The following is an 18,760-nucleotide window of genomic DNA, read 5'->3' on the forward strand; positions in this document are numbered from 1 at the left end:
TGAGGGAGGTGACCTTTCCCCTGTATTAATCACTGCTGTGGCCACAACTGGATTACTGTATTCATTTCTGAGCTCCGTAGATCAATAGAGAAGTGGAGATACTGCAAAGGGCCATGAAGATGGTGAAAAACCCGATATATCAACCTAGTAAGGAAAGACAGAGAGTTGTTTAGCATAGACAACAATAGGCTCAAGAGGGTACTCATCAGTCTCTACAAATACCTGAGGGGAGGGTGCAAAGAGGATGCAGACAGACTCATTGTAGTGTCTTCCTATGACAGGAAAAGAGACAATGAGCACAAACTGAAGCACAAGATATTCTGACTGAAAATCAGGAGGCATTTCTTTACCCTGTGGGTAACAGTACACTGCCCCACACTGCCCAGAAAAGTTGTGCAATTGCCTCCTTGAAGATCATCAAAAGTTGCCTGAACATGGGCCTGAACAACCTTTTCTGTGAGGATGGCCTCCAGAGTTCCCTTCCAACCTTAGATATTTTGTGATTCTGTGCAAACTTGCATGTTGTTTAAAAAGTACCATAAACCTTCCCTTTTGATATTTTAACAAACTAAACACTGGATTTATTCAAACACTGTTTATAATTTTTATGTGGCTCAGAAAACATTTCTAAAACCTATAATATGATTAGATGCATTATATATTTCAATGTGATCAACATCAGTATTATATTGTAGACAGTCTCAAGTCTACAAGGAAATGCATCTGAAAATATATTTTCAATTGTTCTGAAAACATACCTTTCTTAATAATAGTAAAAAATGCTAGTCAGATTCCTGCAGTTTTCCTGTTAATCCACGGAACTCCTGTTGGGTACTAGCTACATTACTATTTAATGACATTAAAACACAAAAGGATGTTCCTTGTAAATTATACAGAGGTAAATTCTTCTCTCTCCCACATTCCTTTTGACTCATTATATACACTGCTCTTTCATCCTTATCTCTTTTCCTTTTCTGCTAGTCAGTTTTTATTGCTTACTTTTTCAGTACAAAATTGTTTCAAGTTCTTTCTTTTTCCTTTATGGTCTCATATACTTGACAGAAAGAAAGAGCTGAACTACATGTTTGTTCATCTGAAATACGACACTTTATTTTTAGAAAGTGGAATCGTAGCTCTTTTTTATAGTCTTAAATGCTCTTAGACACAAACTTTAATTGGTTCTTGGCACATATTCAGCTTAATAACCTATATAAAATAAATGAGAGACTAGCATTACAATTTCTGTGTAACTTCATCTCCTTTTCTTTACCACATATTGAAACATCTCACTATGAGTATTTCTGTACTATCCACAGGATTCTTTAAATCTTTTTTTTTTTTCCTGAATATATACTCATTTCATCCAAGAACACCTTACTATTACTTTTAATCCCACTATTAAACACTTGAAAAACAACTCAGACAATACTGTCTCATGCAACATTATCAAAAAAAACAGATGTCTACCCAGCTTTCCCTGATCAAATGGCATTTGTCTTGTTTGGCTGATTCTCCTATTCTTTCCACCTATTTTCCACACCCTTTCCCCAGGGTTTTGCTCAGCTGAATATTTTTATCTCACAAACCTGACATGGTCTTTTCTGTTTCTCTACCGAGATAGGAGTCAAATAAGGTATGTCTTGCTGAGCAGTGGATGTAGCGCAAAGCAGATACCACAAGGGAAGGGTCTGATGGGTGAGATCCTTCTGCTGCCTGAGCTAATAGAGAAGAAGAATGTGTTCAGACAAGCAGAGAATATAAAATGCAGCAGATTTGTTCAAGGATGAAGTAGTACCAAATGACTTTGCATCAATAGAATTGAAGCTGCTGAGAATGAAGTAGACTGATTGGGCAAAGGAACTGAACCAGAGGGGATTAAAGACATTTTTATCAAGAAAAAATAAAAATCAAGAGGTTTTTTTGTTTGTTTGTTTGTTTGTTTTTAGAGTCTCATCTACAAGCCTCACTGAATTTATCATTTAAGAAGAATTACCAAAAGTCGTGTCTTCATTTCCACTATATGATCATTATCATATATTTAGGAAGACTAAGTAAAGCTTGGACTACATATTTATGACAAATTTTACCACCGTCTTTTTTTTTTTTTTTTTTTTCATTTCCAACCCAATATTCAGTTATATAAACCGTATAGTTGAAATATGAAACAATTGATCTGGTCTGTTTTGACATCTCATTAAAGCTGACAGAGTCATTAATGTGCTTTATCCTCAACCATACCAAAGTTCAACAGCTGAAACTCATAGTGATTCTGTTCTGAATTTCCTTCTGCAAGGCATATAAAAGCTCTGTCCCTTCCATTAGATGGCTGAATACCAAACCAAAGTCAGTGGGGTTTTTTGTTTGTTTGTTTGTTTTGTTTGCTTGTTTGAGTAATTTCAGTATGTGCTGCAAAGTTGGATTTACTAATTCAGTGCCACATTGGAATAATGACATAATTATTTCATTTGGAATTGATTCAATACTTGCTCATATCAACATAGGTGAAATCTTCATGATAGCATGTATATAGACTAATGGATATGAAAACTGCAAGCATCTTCTTTAAAGTAGCTAAGTCTTCTTCCTTCATCCACAACTTGTAATAGCTATTTTTTTTCTGCATACTGGGAGGTCAACTAAAAGTAAACTTTTCATACTGTTTCTTAGAAGAGGCCAACATAAGGTCTGTCAAATGATAATGCTAAGAGAAATATAATCAAAGGAAGTGGGAATATCAAAAGAGTTTTCATTGGCTAGAAATAAATATGGTCAATAAAATCTCAGAAAAAAAAAAGAAAGAAAGAAAGAAAGAAAGAAAGAAAGAAAGAAAGAAAGAAAGAAAGAAAGAAAGAAAGAAAGAAAGAAAGAAAGAAAGAAAGAAAGAAAGAAAGAAAGAAAGAAAGAAAGAAAGAAAGAAAGAAAGAAAGAAAGAAAGAAAGAAAGAAAGAAAGAAAGAAAGAAAGAAAGAAAGAAAGAAAGAAAGAAAGAAAGAAAGAAAGAAAGAAAGAAAGAAAGAAAGAAAGAAAGAAAGAAAGAAAGAAAGAAAGAAAGAAAGAAAGAAAGAAAGAAAGAAAGAAAGAAAGAAAGAAAGAAAGAAAGAAAGAAAGAAAGAAAGATCTACCTTGGCTACAGAATAAAAATTTGAAAAAATTGCTGTATTTCCAATACTGGTGCCTAACATGGATATCCAGATACTGATGTTTGATGTTTGAACCACATTCCCCTAACATGACCACCTATCAAAGGTGAAATTTCAACCTGTGCCTATAAATTATATATATAATTTAATATTATGGAAAATTGAAATAAATTTTGTGTATTTGTACTTCTTAAAACGCTTGAGAATTTAGATGTAAAATTTTCTTTTTCCATTTTCACAGTCATTGTAACACATATGTTGACATGTGCACTATGTGGTATTATTATAGCTTGCTTCATTTCTAAGATTTCCAATACATTTATTTTAAACCTCCATTTTTTTTCTGAAACACTTAAGTTGTGCTGGGACATACTTCATGAACATCTCTTCAGCTTCAGAATGAAAAGAGAAGGCAAGTCAATAGTTTTTAAACTATTCAGATTTAATTTGGGTGAGGGGAGTAGTGGTCTATCTTTAGCTGCCACTTAGTTAGATCTAGTATCAGGGTATCGTGAAGATAGAAAAGCTTTGCTATCAGTGCTTCTCTTTTGGCTGGTATAACTATTTTAAGAAAATTTATTTGGTTGGGGAAAGAAAAAAAAAAAAAAAAAAGAAAGAAAGAAAGAAAATGTGATTGTAAAACTTATGGTTCAAAAGATAACTATGGAAACCTTTTGAATATAACAGATCTGAAAGGGGAGAGACTTTCAACAATAGATCTTTCTCAGAAGGTGTTTTGGTTAGACAGTGAAATTAAGTAAAAGCCTTAAAAAGTGACAGATATAACCTGATATTTTTTCTCTGTGAACATTTAAGTAAAAAAGCAAAGATTCCTAACTAACATGAGATGCTTTACTGTGGCTGGTAAAATAATAGAGATAACAGGAATTTTTATTACCCAGCCACTTAATCTTTTTCACTTGACAGAGTGACTAACTCTATGAAGTTCTTTTCAGTGTGGTGGGAAATGTTTTATAACACAATTGAGTCATTTAGTAAAAAAAAAAAATTATCTCAGTTTTTAGTTGATTCCAAAGTAAAGTGCTAATACTTTTTAAATGAAGAGAGTCCAGAGATACCTCTCAGTATGTTCCTTGTGAGGCTACAGATGTGCTACATGTGGATGAGACTTTTCCTAGGAGAACTTGAAAGGATTTTTCCTCTACATTCAGAAAGATGTCATCTCTTGAGTACTACCAGTGCCTTTTCACTGAAAGAAGGAACATACATTCTGGTGGTTTTCTCTCTGCGTTTGAGTGTATAAGTACCAATACACATTCTTTTGAAGGTGGGTATGAAAAATAAAGCATCACATGGTCCAATTACTGCAGTGGCAGAAGCAGACAATCTCTGTCCTGAAACCAAAGAAGTGGAATAGTAAAAGAAATTATCCTTTGAATAAAGCTGAGAGTCTCTTCTGAAGAAATTACAGCCAAAAAGTTAATGATAGGACCGTTAAGATTGGTCAAATTGCCAAACATCTTATCCAATCTTGCAAAACAAAAAATAAAAGAAAATAAAGTGAATGAAGTAGGTTTTTACAATATTTCAGCTGAAAACAAATGGGTCGTGGTATTAACAATTAACATTTAGCTGAATAATCTAGCTGTAAGTATCAAAGAAGATGTGTGTTTAGGATTTTAAATAATCTTATTTATTCAGTATTAAATTTTGTTAAATTTTCTGCTGAGTTAAAGGCTTCATCCAAAGATAATTTCAGCATGCTTGGGGTCAAAGGACTCACTATTAAATCACTATTAAATTAAAATGGACGTGTTTTGAGAAGATTTTTATGGATATCCATAATACTTCACTCACAAATACTTAGACATTGCCTTTGTCTCATATTGGATTAAGTAAAGCACTTGGGTATACGCAGTCATGGCTACAGAGATTAATTAGAGGTTTGCTTAATTATACAACTTGATTAAGAAATAAAATTCTAATCTGCATTGATTCAAGCGTGAACTCAACTCTCATCACGATTGTGCATCTTCAGGAATACCATCAAAGATGCTTCCTTTCCACCATCTGTTTTCAGCTGTGTCAACAAATGAATTGGATTGCTACCTGGCATTTGCGCATATATTCAGCAGTATTGTATATTTTTCATAGAATGACTTCATAAGGGACTTGCAGTGAAAAATAACTGCATGCTCCTCATAAGTAATTTGAACTAGTTCTCTTAGGTATTGGGTGTGGGTTTTTGTTTGTTTGTTTGTTTGGTTGGTTTTTTTTGTTGTTTGCTTGTTTGTTTGTTTTTGGGTTTTTTTGTTTTTTGTTTTTTTTTTGAAAGTGTTATTTTCATAATTTTCATCTTTTGACCTGTAATGAAAGTAACACTGGATCAATAATTTTAAATGGTGGAAAATCTAACAGAGACAAAACAATATGCATCATTTATGAAAAAGCATGAAAGAAATAGCTTGACAATGTCTGAGCAAATATTTCTCTGTTACATTTTAGTATCTCCACCATAAATGTGTCAGCTCAAACTAGAAATGCATTATATAATGCTATATAGTAAGCACAACAAAACTGAATCCATCTTCATATTTATTGTCCAAATGTGCAATTAAGCCCTGCTGATGTGGAAAATGTAAAACAGTCTTATTGCTTCAATATGAGGTCTATTATTACATGGAAAATGCCTAGTTTGAGTTTAAATGAGAAATCAAATTGATTAGCATATAATTAGAGATAAACAAGCAGGCTCATATAAAAATCTAACCTCATGCTAGCATTGTCTGTTCAGTTAAGTAGGGCTCAAACTGAGCCTTCAATTTATAAACTTAAATTGGACTTAGAAAGCTGAAAATTGCTCTGTCTCCTGGCTTTTCAGTGATGTGATTCAATGTATTTTATACTCTGTCATTGAAAACTCACATTTAGAACAGTGAATACCAGTATGAGAAAGTCTGCTGAACTTGTTTGTAATTCAAGTTAGAGCCTTTTGTCTACTGGTATAAGAAGAAAAAAAATGATGACTTAATGGATGAAATGCTAACCTTTCTCATCCCACATTTACAGCAACAATCCCACAAGAAGGCGATGTTGTCCTTAACCCTGGAGAAGGGCACTTCATCCTAGACGATCAACAACTGTTATTCAAAAGAAGACAAGGAATGTTTACGTAATGTGCCTCTAGGACTACACTAAAGATAATCCTTTGTTGTATCATATACATGATTGTTCTTAACTATAATCTCAAGTGTATGTAAAAAAAAAAAAAAAAAAAAAAAAAAAAAAAGTAATGTGTCCTGTATTACTACATTGGCCTACAACATCTAAAGCTGATGTTGGTGGTAAGGAAGTAGAAGATGAACCTTCTTGACAATATTCTGTTTCATTTTGTTGCCATGCAACAAATGGCAACAGAGTGTCAGTCTTATGAAACAACATCTGACTTGGAAGTGCTTGTGAAGCAATAGTGTGTCACTGAATTCCTCCAGGCATCAAAAATAGTACGCATTGACATTCACTGACACTTGTTGAATATTTATGGAGATGAACAGTGGATGCAAGCACAGCGAGGTGGTGGGTGAGGTTTTTCAGCAGTGGTGATGATGACATAAAACACAAACAACATTCTGGAGGGCCAGGCAGAATTTTACAAGTATGACATGCAGGCTCCTGTTCGTTGCTGGTGAAAATGTGAAGCTAGTGGCAATGATGAAAGGTAGTGTTTTGTAGCTGAGAATTTGCTCTATGAAAGAATGTTGTTGTACTCTTGTTGTACTATTGTTTCCACAGAAATAAATAGGAGGCTAATAACTAGGAAACTCCATTCGCTAAGCTGTTTAAATTTTTCCTTGAAGAATCTACATACTATATACTTAGTCATATTCAAATACCTTCCCTGGAAATGGAGTTGAAATTTCCATGAGAAAAATCAGAATTCTAAGGAACATTCTTAAAACCTCTCTGCATAAATTAGAAATGAGAAACTAATAAAAAAGATTTCACAAATGAAAATTAAGATTGATATAAATGAAAATTGAAGACTCTTTGCCAATAAGATTTTATATTCAACACAGATGCCCAAAATGTTATTGTACTGCAACAGATTGTTCTGCATCTTCATGGAATGCTTATCCCCTAAGGTCCCAGAAGGTTTCTGAGAGAGATTATGCAAACTGTGTCCTTAGATGTTTAAAACGTTACAGAGTTCTTTCTTTCAGCCTGAATTATCCTGTCTCCATATGGAAGGGCAAATAAAATAAAATAAAATAATGAATAATGTAGAAATGGGTAAATATCTTGTACCTAGAATTTGAAAGCTCTCTGTCAAAATGCTTGGACTCAACATTTTCAGAATAAGTGAGATTTGCATTTCTATTTGATTGAAAATAGTTGAAGAATTCTCTGTAAATTGATTGATCTGATGATAAGAGAAAAAGAGTTCTTTATAGATCATTGTTGGCAGGGAAAAAAAAAAAATGAAAAAAAACAACAAAAAAAAAACCCTACTCATATCTGCCAGCTTTTACAATATACATGTAAAATGAACCACACACACAAAAATGTTATATGAAGTTTAACATTTATTTTTCATTGGATAATTGCTTTTCAGCATAGTGAGGTATCTGACATCTTCTTGCTTTATCATATAGAGAACATTCTGGTTGTGCTGTCTATCATAATTGGGCAGACTGACCTTTTAAGCCATTAAAGAGGCCAAACAAGCCAGATACACTTCAGTATCCTCTTGAATGACAGTGAGTTCACTGTGAGATCTCTTAGATCAACCTACATTTTAACAGAGAAATGCTGGCCTTTCAGTACTTTTCTTAGTAACAAAAAGGAAACATTTCCTTACATTCCAGTTATTTAAAGCTGAAGACTTCACAAGATCTGTATAAATTCATGTCAATGTAACAAATAGTGGGGCAATTAAAGGACTTTTTTCAGCATATAATGCAGGCACAGTAGCTAGTAAATCAATCAGAGTAAGATCCAGTTGCCACAGTCATGCTCATACTTTGTGAATTTCATAAACAATTCCTCCCCTCCTCCCCCCCCAAAAAAGGTAAAAAATTTATAAAAATATAATATTCTGAAGATACTGTTATTGAGGAATTTCTTAATACAGGAACACTTTTTGAATCATGGCTGAATTTCAAATGACTAAATGGCTATGGTTTTATAAACAGTGATTTCTGGATATGGAGAGGATAAGATAAGAAAATAACAAAAAAAATATTTTCCACAAAACTAAAGAGTCTATTTCTATCTTTTCAGAAAATAAAGAGGGAAAAGGTTTATACCTGTAGCTGTTGTAAATGCAAAAGTGATGACACATAGCTGGAAAAAAGTGGATGGATATGACTTTAGAATAAGATAGAATATCTTCTACTTACACAGCTTCTGATAATCTTCAAAATGAAATATATTTCTTAGTATGTAATAATTATGTGTGTTTTAAAGTATTCTGTTGTACCTATTGGTGAGGTATTGCTGGTAAAAGGAAAAATGATACATAGTTTTGTTAATTTTTAAGTGCTTGCTTTTACCTTAGTAATTACTACTTTAAAGAAGCATTTGATGGAAGGTGCTAATGTTTTTTTTTGTTGTTTTGTTTTGTTTTGTTTTATTTTTCCTATAACTTTCATTTTAATCAATATTTATCCAGTTAACTAGCTATTACTACATAGATACTGCATAAACATTTTTTTCCTCAGAATATGTACCTTAAAATTTCAGATTTTTATTTAATAAGAATAGCTCACCTCAGTAAGACACAGTATTTGCTGTCAAATGCAATGAAGTGGAGTGTCTACACGCTCAGTAATAATTTCTCCATTTCAGCTGCATCAGATGTAAAAATCATAGGAATGGTATAGGTGATATCAGAATGTACAGCCTGTTTAATTCAAGGCCATTCTCTCTCAGTTTTGAAATCTATTTCTGCTGTTCCTCACCAGGGAGAAGATAAAACAATTCAAGCTGAGCTGGATTCTAATTATACAGTGCAGTAACAGAAAGATTTAGCCAATGTTGTAAAATAAACTTCAAAAGCTTTAAAATAATTTCTAAGATGTGCTGTTGTTTCTCATCTGTATTACAGCTTGTTTGTCTTACTTTGCCTTGAAAAATATGGAGTGATAGTCAAAGAATAAATTGCAGTTAAGAACTCAATTCTTATTTCAGTGAAAAGCGATTACTTGTCACAAGTGATTTTGAGTCCTCTCTCTCCCCAACCCACCTACAGTTTTCTGTTTCAAGAGAAGGCATTTTCAAAGGATGCAGTGCTCAAAAGATGGTGTTTTGGTGGAGTTCTGTTGTGTTGCAGTCATTACTGAAGTGAGAAAAAGCAAAACAAACATATTGTTGTTATGTCTATATTTCATCAGTTATTTCAGAATCCCAGAACAGAAACCAGATGTGCTATCATTTTCTTCTCCAAGTCCTGTTTGAAAAGACCAAATAATATAGTTGCAAAATGCTTGTCTCCAGTATGTTGCAGTCAAGATATAAAAGCTGAACAAAAATCAGCAATCTTATGACACTCATGCCATCTGAGAAGCTGCTGTAAACTTTAGGAAAGCACTTGGAGTATTTTCACATTCTTAAAATAAATAAATAAATAAAAATAGGCTATTCCTGAAGCAATTCCATGCCACTCATTATTTCACGGCCTTTGATATTGTGTCCTTACAATCATATGAGACTCCATACCAATTAACTACAGCACATTGTGCTATCTACTCTATTAATCTTCTTGTAAATGTGCAATCTCTGTCCATGTATTTACAGTTATTTACAGTTATGTTTGGAGTTATTTACTGAAATCTATGGTGCAAGTATAATTTTCAACCACACAAATATAAAGGCAAACTAGGTGGTACTTTTTTCATGTATTTCCAAAAGACATGTGACAGGAAACTAATGAATGCTAGCACATTAGAAGAGTAGAGATTCTTGCATACCTGAATAATTTGTATAAAGACAGGAAACAGGTGACAGGAGTACATTTTTACTCTCTTCACAGTCAGTGAAGAAATGTCATCAGAAGAGCTCTGCTGATATCATAGCTGTAATTTGTACTAATCCACAAAGCCCAGACTAGCAACAAAACATGTAGCTATCTTACACTAAAGTCAAAGGCAAACTTTGAAGACTTGTAGTAGGATGTTGCTAGATAGACAATCTCAGCAAGAAAATGTCATATGGAGCTCTGTGTAGACCTGCATAAAGTGACACATAGAGAATATTCATGTCTTCATTTATTATCTTTGAGGCAGATATTGAAATGACTGTTACTAAGAAAGCATAATTTTGGAGCAGGGCAAATCAAAGTTGACACTTCCATGAAACTAGCAGCTCTGTAGCAAAAGAAGCCCATTTATAACATTTCATTTTAATATTTATTTGAGCTGGAATGAAGTCAGAGAATCTTCACTGTTCTACAGTAAAGATCCACAAGTTGCTCCCAGTTATTCTCCATCATTTATGAAAATGTTATAGGATGATTAGATGTAATATTTCTTTAAAAGGGGCAGTACAGATAATCAATGGTAGAGAATATTATCAATATATTAAAATAAATAGTGGTCAAGGATTTTGGATCTTTGAAAAATGATGACTTACAGTGGATGTGAGAGAGAACTAGAAGTCATAAAAAGCACAATGTGAGTGAATTAAAACTGCCTGTTTTTTGTGTACACCAAGAACTAAGAGCTATCAAGTAAAGCCAGTTGGAGTAAAGCTCAAAATAAACAGAGGATGTGCTTCATAGAACAGTTTGAAAAACAGAAAATCCCTTTAGTAAACAATACCTTAGTCTCAAAGTCAGTGTTCATTCAAGGAGCATCTTCACTTAATAGTTTTCAGTTCTCTTAATTACACATGTTCAAGTATCAAAAAATAAAAAATAAAAAATAAAAAATCAGAAGTATTGATAGGAAACTGTAATTTTTTCTTCTTTGATCCTTCAACAGGAGGTCAGGGAAAGCTTAGGGATTGTTCATTACAGAAAGAGACAGAAACAGTTTAAAGGGTGTAAACAGAAGTCAGAGGGTTCTAGAACCAAAAATCAGAAAAGAATATCAAAAGTCATTCTAGCCTACTTATCATCATGGTAAAAATGTAGACTTTTTTTCCTGAGTTATCTAGGTGGACTTTGGAAATATAGGCAGAATGTTATATGTTGAACTATTGTGGGAGGAATTTGTATTGGACAGGAGATAAATTACTGTAAGAAATTCTGAGGGAATAGAAAATCAGACTTTGTGTACTATGTATTTCAGAGACAACTGGAATACATTTTTTCCAGTAATTAGAAATAAAAGGAGTTGGGGAACTGTTTATTTTATTTAAAGATGTTTTACATTAGGTTGGATTTTTATATTTCATTGTTTTAATCTACTATACTATCATTTTTCACTGGAGCCCTTACTATGACTACATCTACTGTTATATTTTCTTATATGGTTAATTCTTTTTGAAAGGGTTTTGTAGGGATACTGATGCACATGAAACATGAGGGAATGGGTGAGTAACACAGAAATAAATGAAAAATTTATGTCTTTCTTTTCTACTGCTAAATCACTTTATGTATCTCAGTAGAGTGGTCCATTTACCTTGTCATGCATAAAAGTGTATCCCATCATATTCCTTCATTCAAACTTATTTGTTAAAACATTACAGGCAGCTACTACACAATAAAGACCAGAAATTTCTATTTTATTTTCTGCTTACCATACTTTCAAGATTATGATTTCTACAGAGACAGGTATAATTTATTACTTCCCGTGAAGTTGAGGCAGGAGATAGGTTCCAAACAGATTACCACTGTCAAGATTTCAAGTATCCATTTATGCTTAGCAGCAGAAAATTGGATATCTATATAACTTTGCTAGAAGAAATTTACATGCTCAAGGAATTGAGATGCTTTTGCAGTAGACGAGGATTCTGAAGATCTATATTTTAGATGTTGTCTAAATCCTCATATAAATCTAGACATAATGTTGCACTGCCACAATGCCACTAAGATTACAGGAGAAAAATATATCAAGTCAAAACTTCCCTCATCTTCAAAATATTAAACAAACTGTACACCTAAAGATGAAAGTATATTTCAGCAAAGGTTTTAAAAAGCAATAAGTTGATATCACTGACAATATATGCTATAGTGTGTTTTAGAGAATTTGGTATGGTTACTGTTCTTGTTGTTGTTATCATATTATTACTTAGCCTAATTCTCGAAAAGAATTTGACTCACTTAGCTCTTATAGTAAGAAATGCTTGAATATCTATTGTAAAATTGCCAAGATATGAGAGCTTATTTCTGAAAGCCTACTGCCTCGCACATTAAGACAAAATTATATATGTAATTTTTGTATGAATTTGACTTAAAGTTGTATTTTAAAGGAAAGTAAAATAATAATAGCATTCCATGAATATCAACAATGTTGTATATAAAGAAACAATGATAAAAAGAAACACAACATAGAAGTAAAAACAACATAGCCTTTGATTTAAGTTACAGGTTACCTTTGTTTCCTACAGTTTAAACCAAAGTAGCTATTCATACTTAAAAATATTTTGCAACTTCTTTCTTATTTAAATGTTGAAGGACATTTGAAGGGTAATATGGGTGTCATGTCATCACCCAGATATTTCACTTTAAGTTGAAAACTCAGAGATAGCAAATTGTATGTATTTTTTATTTTAAAGGAATTAGCTGAAATAATGAGCAATAATTTCTAAAATTTCTAGCTATAACTTTCTTTAAGATTAGTAACATTCTCATCAGAAAAGAAATAGATGATAGATAGATGGATAGATAGATAGATAGATAGATAGATAGATAGATAGATAAAAATAAATCTACAAATACATTTATTATAAAATGAAAAACCACCAAAAAAGTCAGATGTGCTTTGAGTAAAATAAACAAGAAATATAAATGTCTGCAAGTCAGTCTGTTGCATTGTTCCCTTGACCCACATTATTTGCAGTTGTTTCATTCAATCTTAAATCTCAGTTTAACAACTTTAAAGATTATATGACTTGTAGTAAAACCTACCCTATTTTCCCTTTCCCCCTTTAGCTAGAAACTTTCCTGCATCATCTCCCTTGATTTCTCAGGAGTTTCTCCTCACTTCCAGTGTTTCTCAGACCCTCTTAGATGACCTAATTTCCCCCTCTAGGACCCTCTCCTGTTTCAGAGTAGTGGCTGCTCTCATTGGAGTAGCGGTCTCCCTTGTCTTCAGAATATATAAGCACACCAAAAGCCATAATTACTGCTGTTCTTCCTTTTTGAACAAACAGAACATATTTCAGAAGAACAACAGGAACAAAGATGAGTCATAGTAGTTACAATCAGTAGAAACACAAAGGCTATCTATGAAGAAGTAAAATTTAAAGAAGCCGTAAGAAATAGTCTGAAAAAGGGAGGGAAAAAATGAATTTTCAGCTTAAGCCACAAGTGTTCAGATATGATTAAATGTTTCAAGTGTCATCAATAAATATGCCCTGAGAGGAACCACTTAACTTACTCAAATGCATAAGTGATAAAGGTCTTAAATTTTTTACAATCTGAATTGCTCCTTATTATATCTCCATTTAGATATATATGCCCTATGCATATAGATATCCATATCTTGCAAAGTGCTGAACTCAGCTCAGAAAATAGTCCTGTAAACCTTATGCAACAGTTCCACCATCAACTCATTAACTTTTCACAATTCCTGACTGTTGTCCAGGTGTTCTAAGCAAATCAATCCAGTGGTTTTTAAAATTACAGCAAGTAACATTGGAAGTCTGCTTTAAATCTGTTATGTGTGTTTTAATTTTCTGCTTGAGTTCCTAAGAAGAAATGAACCTCTACATTTCATAAGTTTTCTGCAGAGACAGGAGATATCATAAGCAAATGACTGAGTTTAACACTGTTTAGCAGGTAATTCTGATTCCACTGAGGTCTGCACAACAACTAATTTTTTAAGAAATACGTTCATTTTTGACTGGTATTATGCAATACCAAGTACAATGCTCACATTCAAAATTTTGAATAATTCTAGTCTTCAGATCTCCAATCCTTTTAACTTTCTTCTTTATTCTGAAATATACATAAAATAGAAGAAAAGCAACTTGGAAATGGTTGGGCTAAATTTCATGTGTCATTTAATGTTTTTATTACTAATTCCTCATGTTCAGATTGGAAAGAAATAACTTAGCCTCATTTCGATTAGTGCTGTCATCTAATCAAATGACAAGGAAGTCAGGATGTAAATGTTGAAGTACAGTATGAAATACAAAATCAGATAATAGTTTCCTGGAGGTAGGCTGTGCACAATCAGAAAATAAAACCTCCAAATAATTAACCTCGTCAACATATTAATTCCAATCCCTTCTTCTCCCAGCTTTTCTTCATTTATTCTTGCCAATATTTGATTTCTTTTGATGGAAGAATGTAGGATAGTGCATTAAATAATAAGACAGTTCTTAATACGTAATTCTTTTAAACAAAAATTAGTGTCATTTGCAGCAATAAATGTGGCTTTGTACACAGCAGAATTAGAATTGTAATGATCAAGACAGATTGTGATGTTTCTGAAACCTTCAGAGAAACAGAAGAACAGGAAGGAGCAGTTTCATTATTCTTAAAGATAAGCCAGACTTTTAGTTTACCAAGAGTTCTACTTTCTCAGTTTTCAAATGAATGTAATATCACAGATCTTTAATGTTTCAATTCAGTTGTCAACAAAAAGCCTTATAAAAAGATTTACTTTATGTCTATGGACAGAAATAACAGCCATTATATGTTTTGGAGGCTGGTACATTTTATTTGTCCATGTAACAGGTAATAAGGATCTGGTATTACTGCCAAGAAAAGGCCTTTGTTTTCTTTTTCTTTCATCTTTGTTTTGGATTTTAAAAGCTCAAATTAATGACTACATAAGACCAGAAATGGTTACAACAGTTTGTTTTGATATTATAAGTACTGAAGTTAAAAGGTCTGCTATATCTTAGTCCTATGTCTTCTTCAATGACAATGGTACTTTTTGCCTCATAATCAGCAATGTACAGAGAAGGTACATTTTGGTGAAGTAGACTGGAATAAAAGTCATCACTTCTTATCATATACAATGTTTAAAAAGTAATGTCAGCACTAAATCATTATCTTGTTGAAAGGATTGCAATTGGAACATATGTTGCTTCAAACTTGTAATTTTTTTATTTGATATGGCAGTTACAGTGACTGGAAAAATGAGCTTGAAAATGAACTGCTTTATGAACACGAACTGTGACTAAAATACATTTCATTTCACACAGGTTTACCAATGTTTATGACAGATTTTCAAAAGTTTAAGTGAATCAAGTATTAAATGCTGAGATTGAAAATATACCTTTTTAATTTTGACAGCATCGGTGTTGATATACTTAAATAATAGAAGCTACATTAAACTCAAATTTAACATATTTGGAAAAGAAATATTTGTTATTTATTCATAAATAACACTGTTTTCCACAGAGATTAAATCTTGAACAGTTTGTTTTCTTAGCTGCTGGAAATTCATTCCTGCACTTATGATTAGCACATAAGAAATTTTATCTTCCTACTGAAATATTTAAATAATTATAAAACTAAGTCTCGCAGAGATGTATACAGCAAACAGTGGTCACTTGCTATGGGTTAGAATACAGAAGGAGGACCTTTCACAATTCTGAATTTACAAAACCTTTAAGAAACTCAAAACATTTTATTTACCCTAGAGGTTCATTATATGATTTTTCTATTACAATTTTTTTTTTATGTAAAGAAAAAAAATTCATTTGCACCTACACTTTTGATATTTTAAAAGAACAGTAACAGAAAATTAGTTTTTCATAAGGTTTAAGAAAATGGACACACTGGTGTAATATGTATAAGTGTGACAGAAATTCTGTTCTGGAGAGTCTGGGATTAAGAATACCCACAAGAGGATTGATGCTGAGAATATTTTGAGCTTTTAGCATGCCTAAGCATTAAGTTCTAAGCTTCTGCCAAACAAGTTGATTTTAAAACAAAAATAAAGCTTTAAATGAATGGTAAAACTCATTTACTAAATAGATTTCTTAATTGTAGCAATTTTATATACTGAAACATATTTTTCTACACACTCCTTTTTTATTTTTTATTTATTTAGTTAGTTAGCTTTATGATTTGTAAGTAGAATGCTGTGATTGTATCATAGGGAGGTGGTGAGTTCTGCTGTGATTAAATGCACTGGATGTTACACTCATTAAATACTTGAATTTTTTTCACATACAGTAAGTGAACTAAAATTTAAAAACACATTTGGTGACATAGTAGGGAAAGACATGTCTGTAGATGTTAATGGCTTATGTAGAAGTTACGGTTTAATTACTACTGTAAACATAGTGGAAATAGAATCGAATGGAATGGAAATAGAATGGAATGGAATGGAATGGAATATCGGTAACCTGGGAGGCATACAGAGATATTTTCCAAGGAGCTAGGGATCAAGACAGGAAAGCTAAAACTAGAGAACTCATAGGAGACAAAAAGGCTTCTAGAAAGACCTCAGTAACAAGAGGAAGACAAGGTAAAAGGAGATCTGTCTCCTGAAAGAAACAGGAGACTGGTTACCCTGCACTAAAAATTCTGAGATTTTGTCCCAGTCTTTACTAGCACCACAGGTCTTCTGATCCCATAGTCTAGACTCTGGCTGTAACAAAGAAGATGAACCTACAGTCGAAGAAGATCAGGTCAGAAAAACTTGAGCAAACTGGATATTCACTAGTCTGTTGGCAGTGATAGGATACAGCCACAAGTGCTGAGGGAGTTGGCAGATGTGATTGCATTGCTATTTAATTATATCAACTGGGAAAAGTGCTCAGTGACTGGAGAAAAGCAAATGTCAGTCCTATCTTCTAAAAGAGCAAGAAGCTGTTCAGCCTCACCTTAAATGAAGTGCTGGAAGCCAGTTTTAGGAAAAGAAAGAAAATCATCAAAAGTAGTCAGCACTGATTTACTTGGAGAAGACACACCTAATCAACCTGATAAGCTCTTATAATGAAATTAGCATCTTGATGGATGAAGAGGTAGCAATGGATATTGTTTCCTGGACTTCAATAAGGCCTTTATTACTGTCTTCCATAAAATGCCATAGAGAAGCTGTTGAAGTATGGGCTGGATGAGCTAACAGTGAAGGGACTTGAAAATATTCTGTCTGAACGTTCAGAACCAGAGGGAGGTAAATGGTGTAATGTTGACATGGAGGTCAGTAACTAGTGGATTACCCCAGAGGTCAATACTGTATCCATACCTGTTTTAACATCTGCATTAATAGTCTGGACAGTGGGGTAGAGTGCACCATCGGTAAATTTGCCAGTGATAGGACAGAGGGGAATAGTTGACTCACCAGATGGCTGCACTGCCTTCTAGAGCACTTTTGGCAGGCTGGAGAGGTGGGATAACAAAAATCTCAAAGGGTTCAACAAGAAATGCACAGTTCACTTGGGGAGGAAGAACTCCAAGCACCAGTAAATGCCCATCAAGCTGGAAAGCATCTTTGCAGAAAAGGGCCTGTGGTCCAGGTAGACACCAACATGAGTGAGCAATGTGCTCTTTGCCACAAAGAAGGCTAATGATATTCTTTCTGCATTATAAAAAGTATCACTAGGAGCTCAGGAGAGGTCATCTTTGCCCACAACCCAACATTGGTGAGGCTGTACCTGGACTGTTGTTGTGCAGCTCTTGGCTACCAGTATGAGACCTGAACATAGTGGAAAGAGTCCAAAAGAGGGCTACCAAGATCGAGGGATAGGAGCACCACTCTTGAGAGGAGAGGCTAAGATCAGGGACTGTTCAGATTAGAGAAGATTAGGGAAGGGAAGGATTGGGGGAGTCTTATCAATCTGTATAAATATCTGAAGGGAAGATACAAAGATAACAGAGACGTGCTATTTTCAGTGGTGCCCAGTGCCAGGACAAGAGGCAATGAGCACAGCCTGGAACACAGAAGAATCCTTCTGAAGCCTGAAAGAAGAGAATTGGCCTCAACACTAAGAAATAAATATAAATATATCAGAAACTGAAGAAATAACTAAGAATTGTTAGAAACCAAGCTGAATTAGGCATTTCAGAGCATTCAAAAAAGACTGAAAATAGTACCTCAGTCACAAAATAAACATTAGAACAAACAAACAAACAAACAAACAAACAAAACCCAACAACTGTGACTACAGTGCAGAGAGGATGTTCATAAGCAGGATATTATAAAAGCAGCTACCTTATAATGGTGTTGATCAAATTAGATAAATTTCACCAAATCTAGGCTGTTTCGAGTGATAAAAGATTAATACCTATTATTTTCTTCAAGGTTCCCCAAATTGTCTTCCTATTTTGAGCACAACACAATTTAAAGTAAATTTCACATGTACTTCAGACCACACTAACAATCTTTGCACAGTCAGATTCCATCTGTGTTATCCTTTCCTGACTAGAATGGCATTTACAGAACAAGCCACTTACAGTGAAATGAAAATTAGTGGCTCAGTAACAGGGAAAGTTGACAATGTAGTAAACAACTTCTTGTTCAGCACTTCAAATCAGCAGTCAGAGAGAATTTTCGAGAACAAATACAATACTGCAGAGAGTCAGAAAAATAC

This window comes from Coturnix japonica, chromosome 1 (genome assembly GCF_054131305.1).
Source record: "Coturnix japonica strain WE chromosome 1, WE-NBRP24, whole genome shotgun sequence".
NCBI classification, from domain to species: Eukaryota; Metazoa; Chordata; class Aves; order Galliformes; family Phasianidae; genus Coturnix; species Coturnix japonica.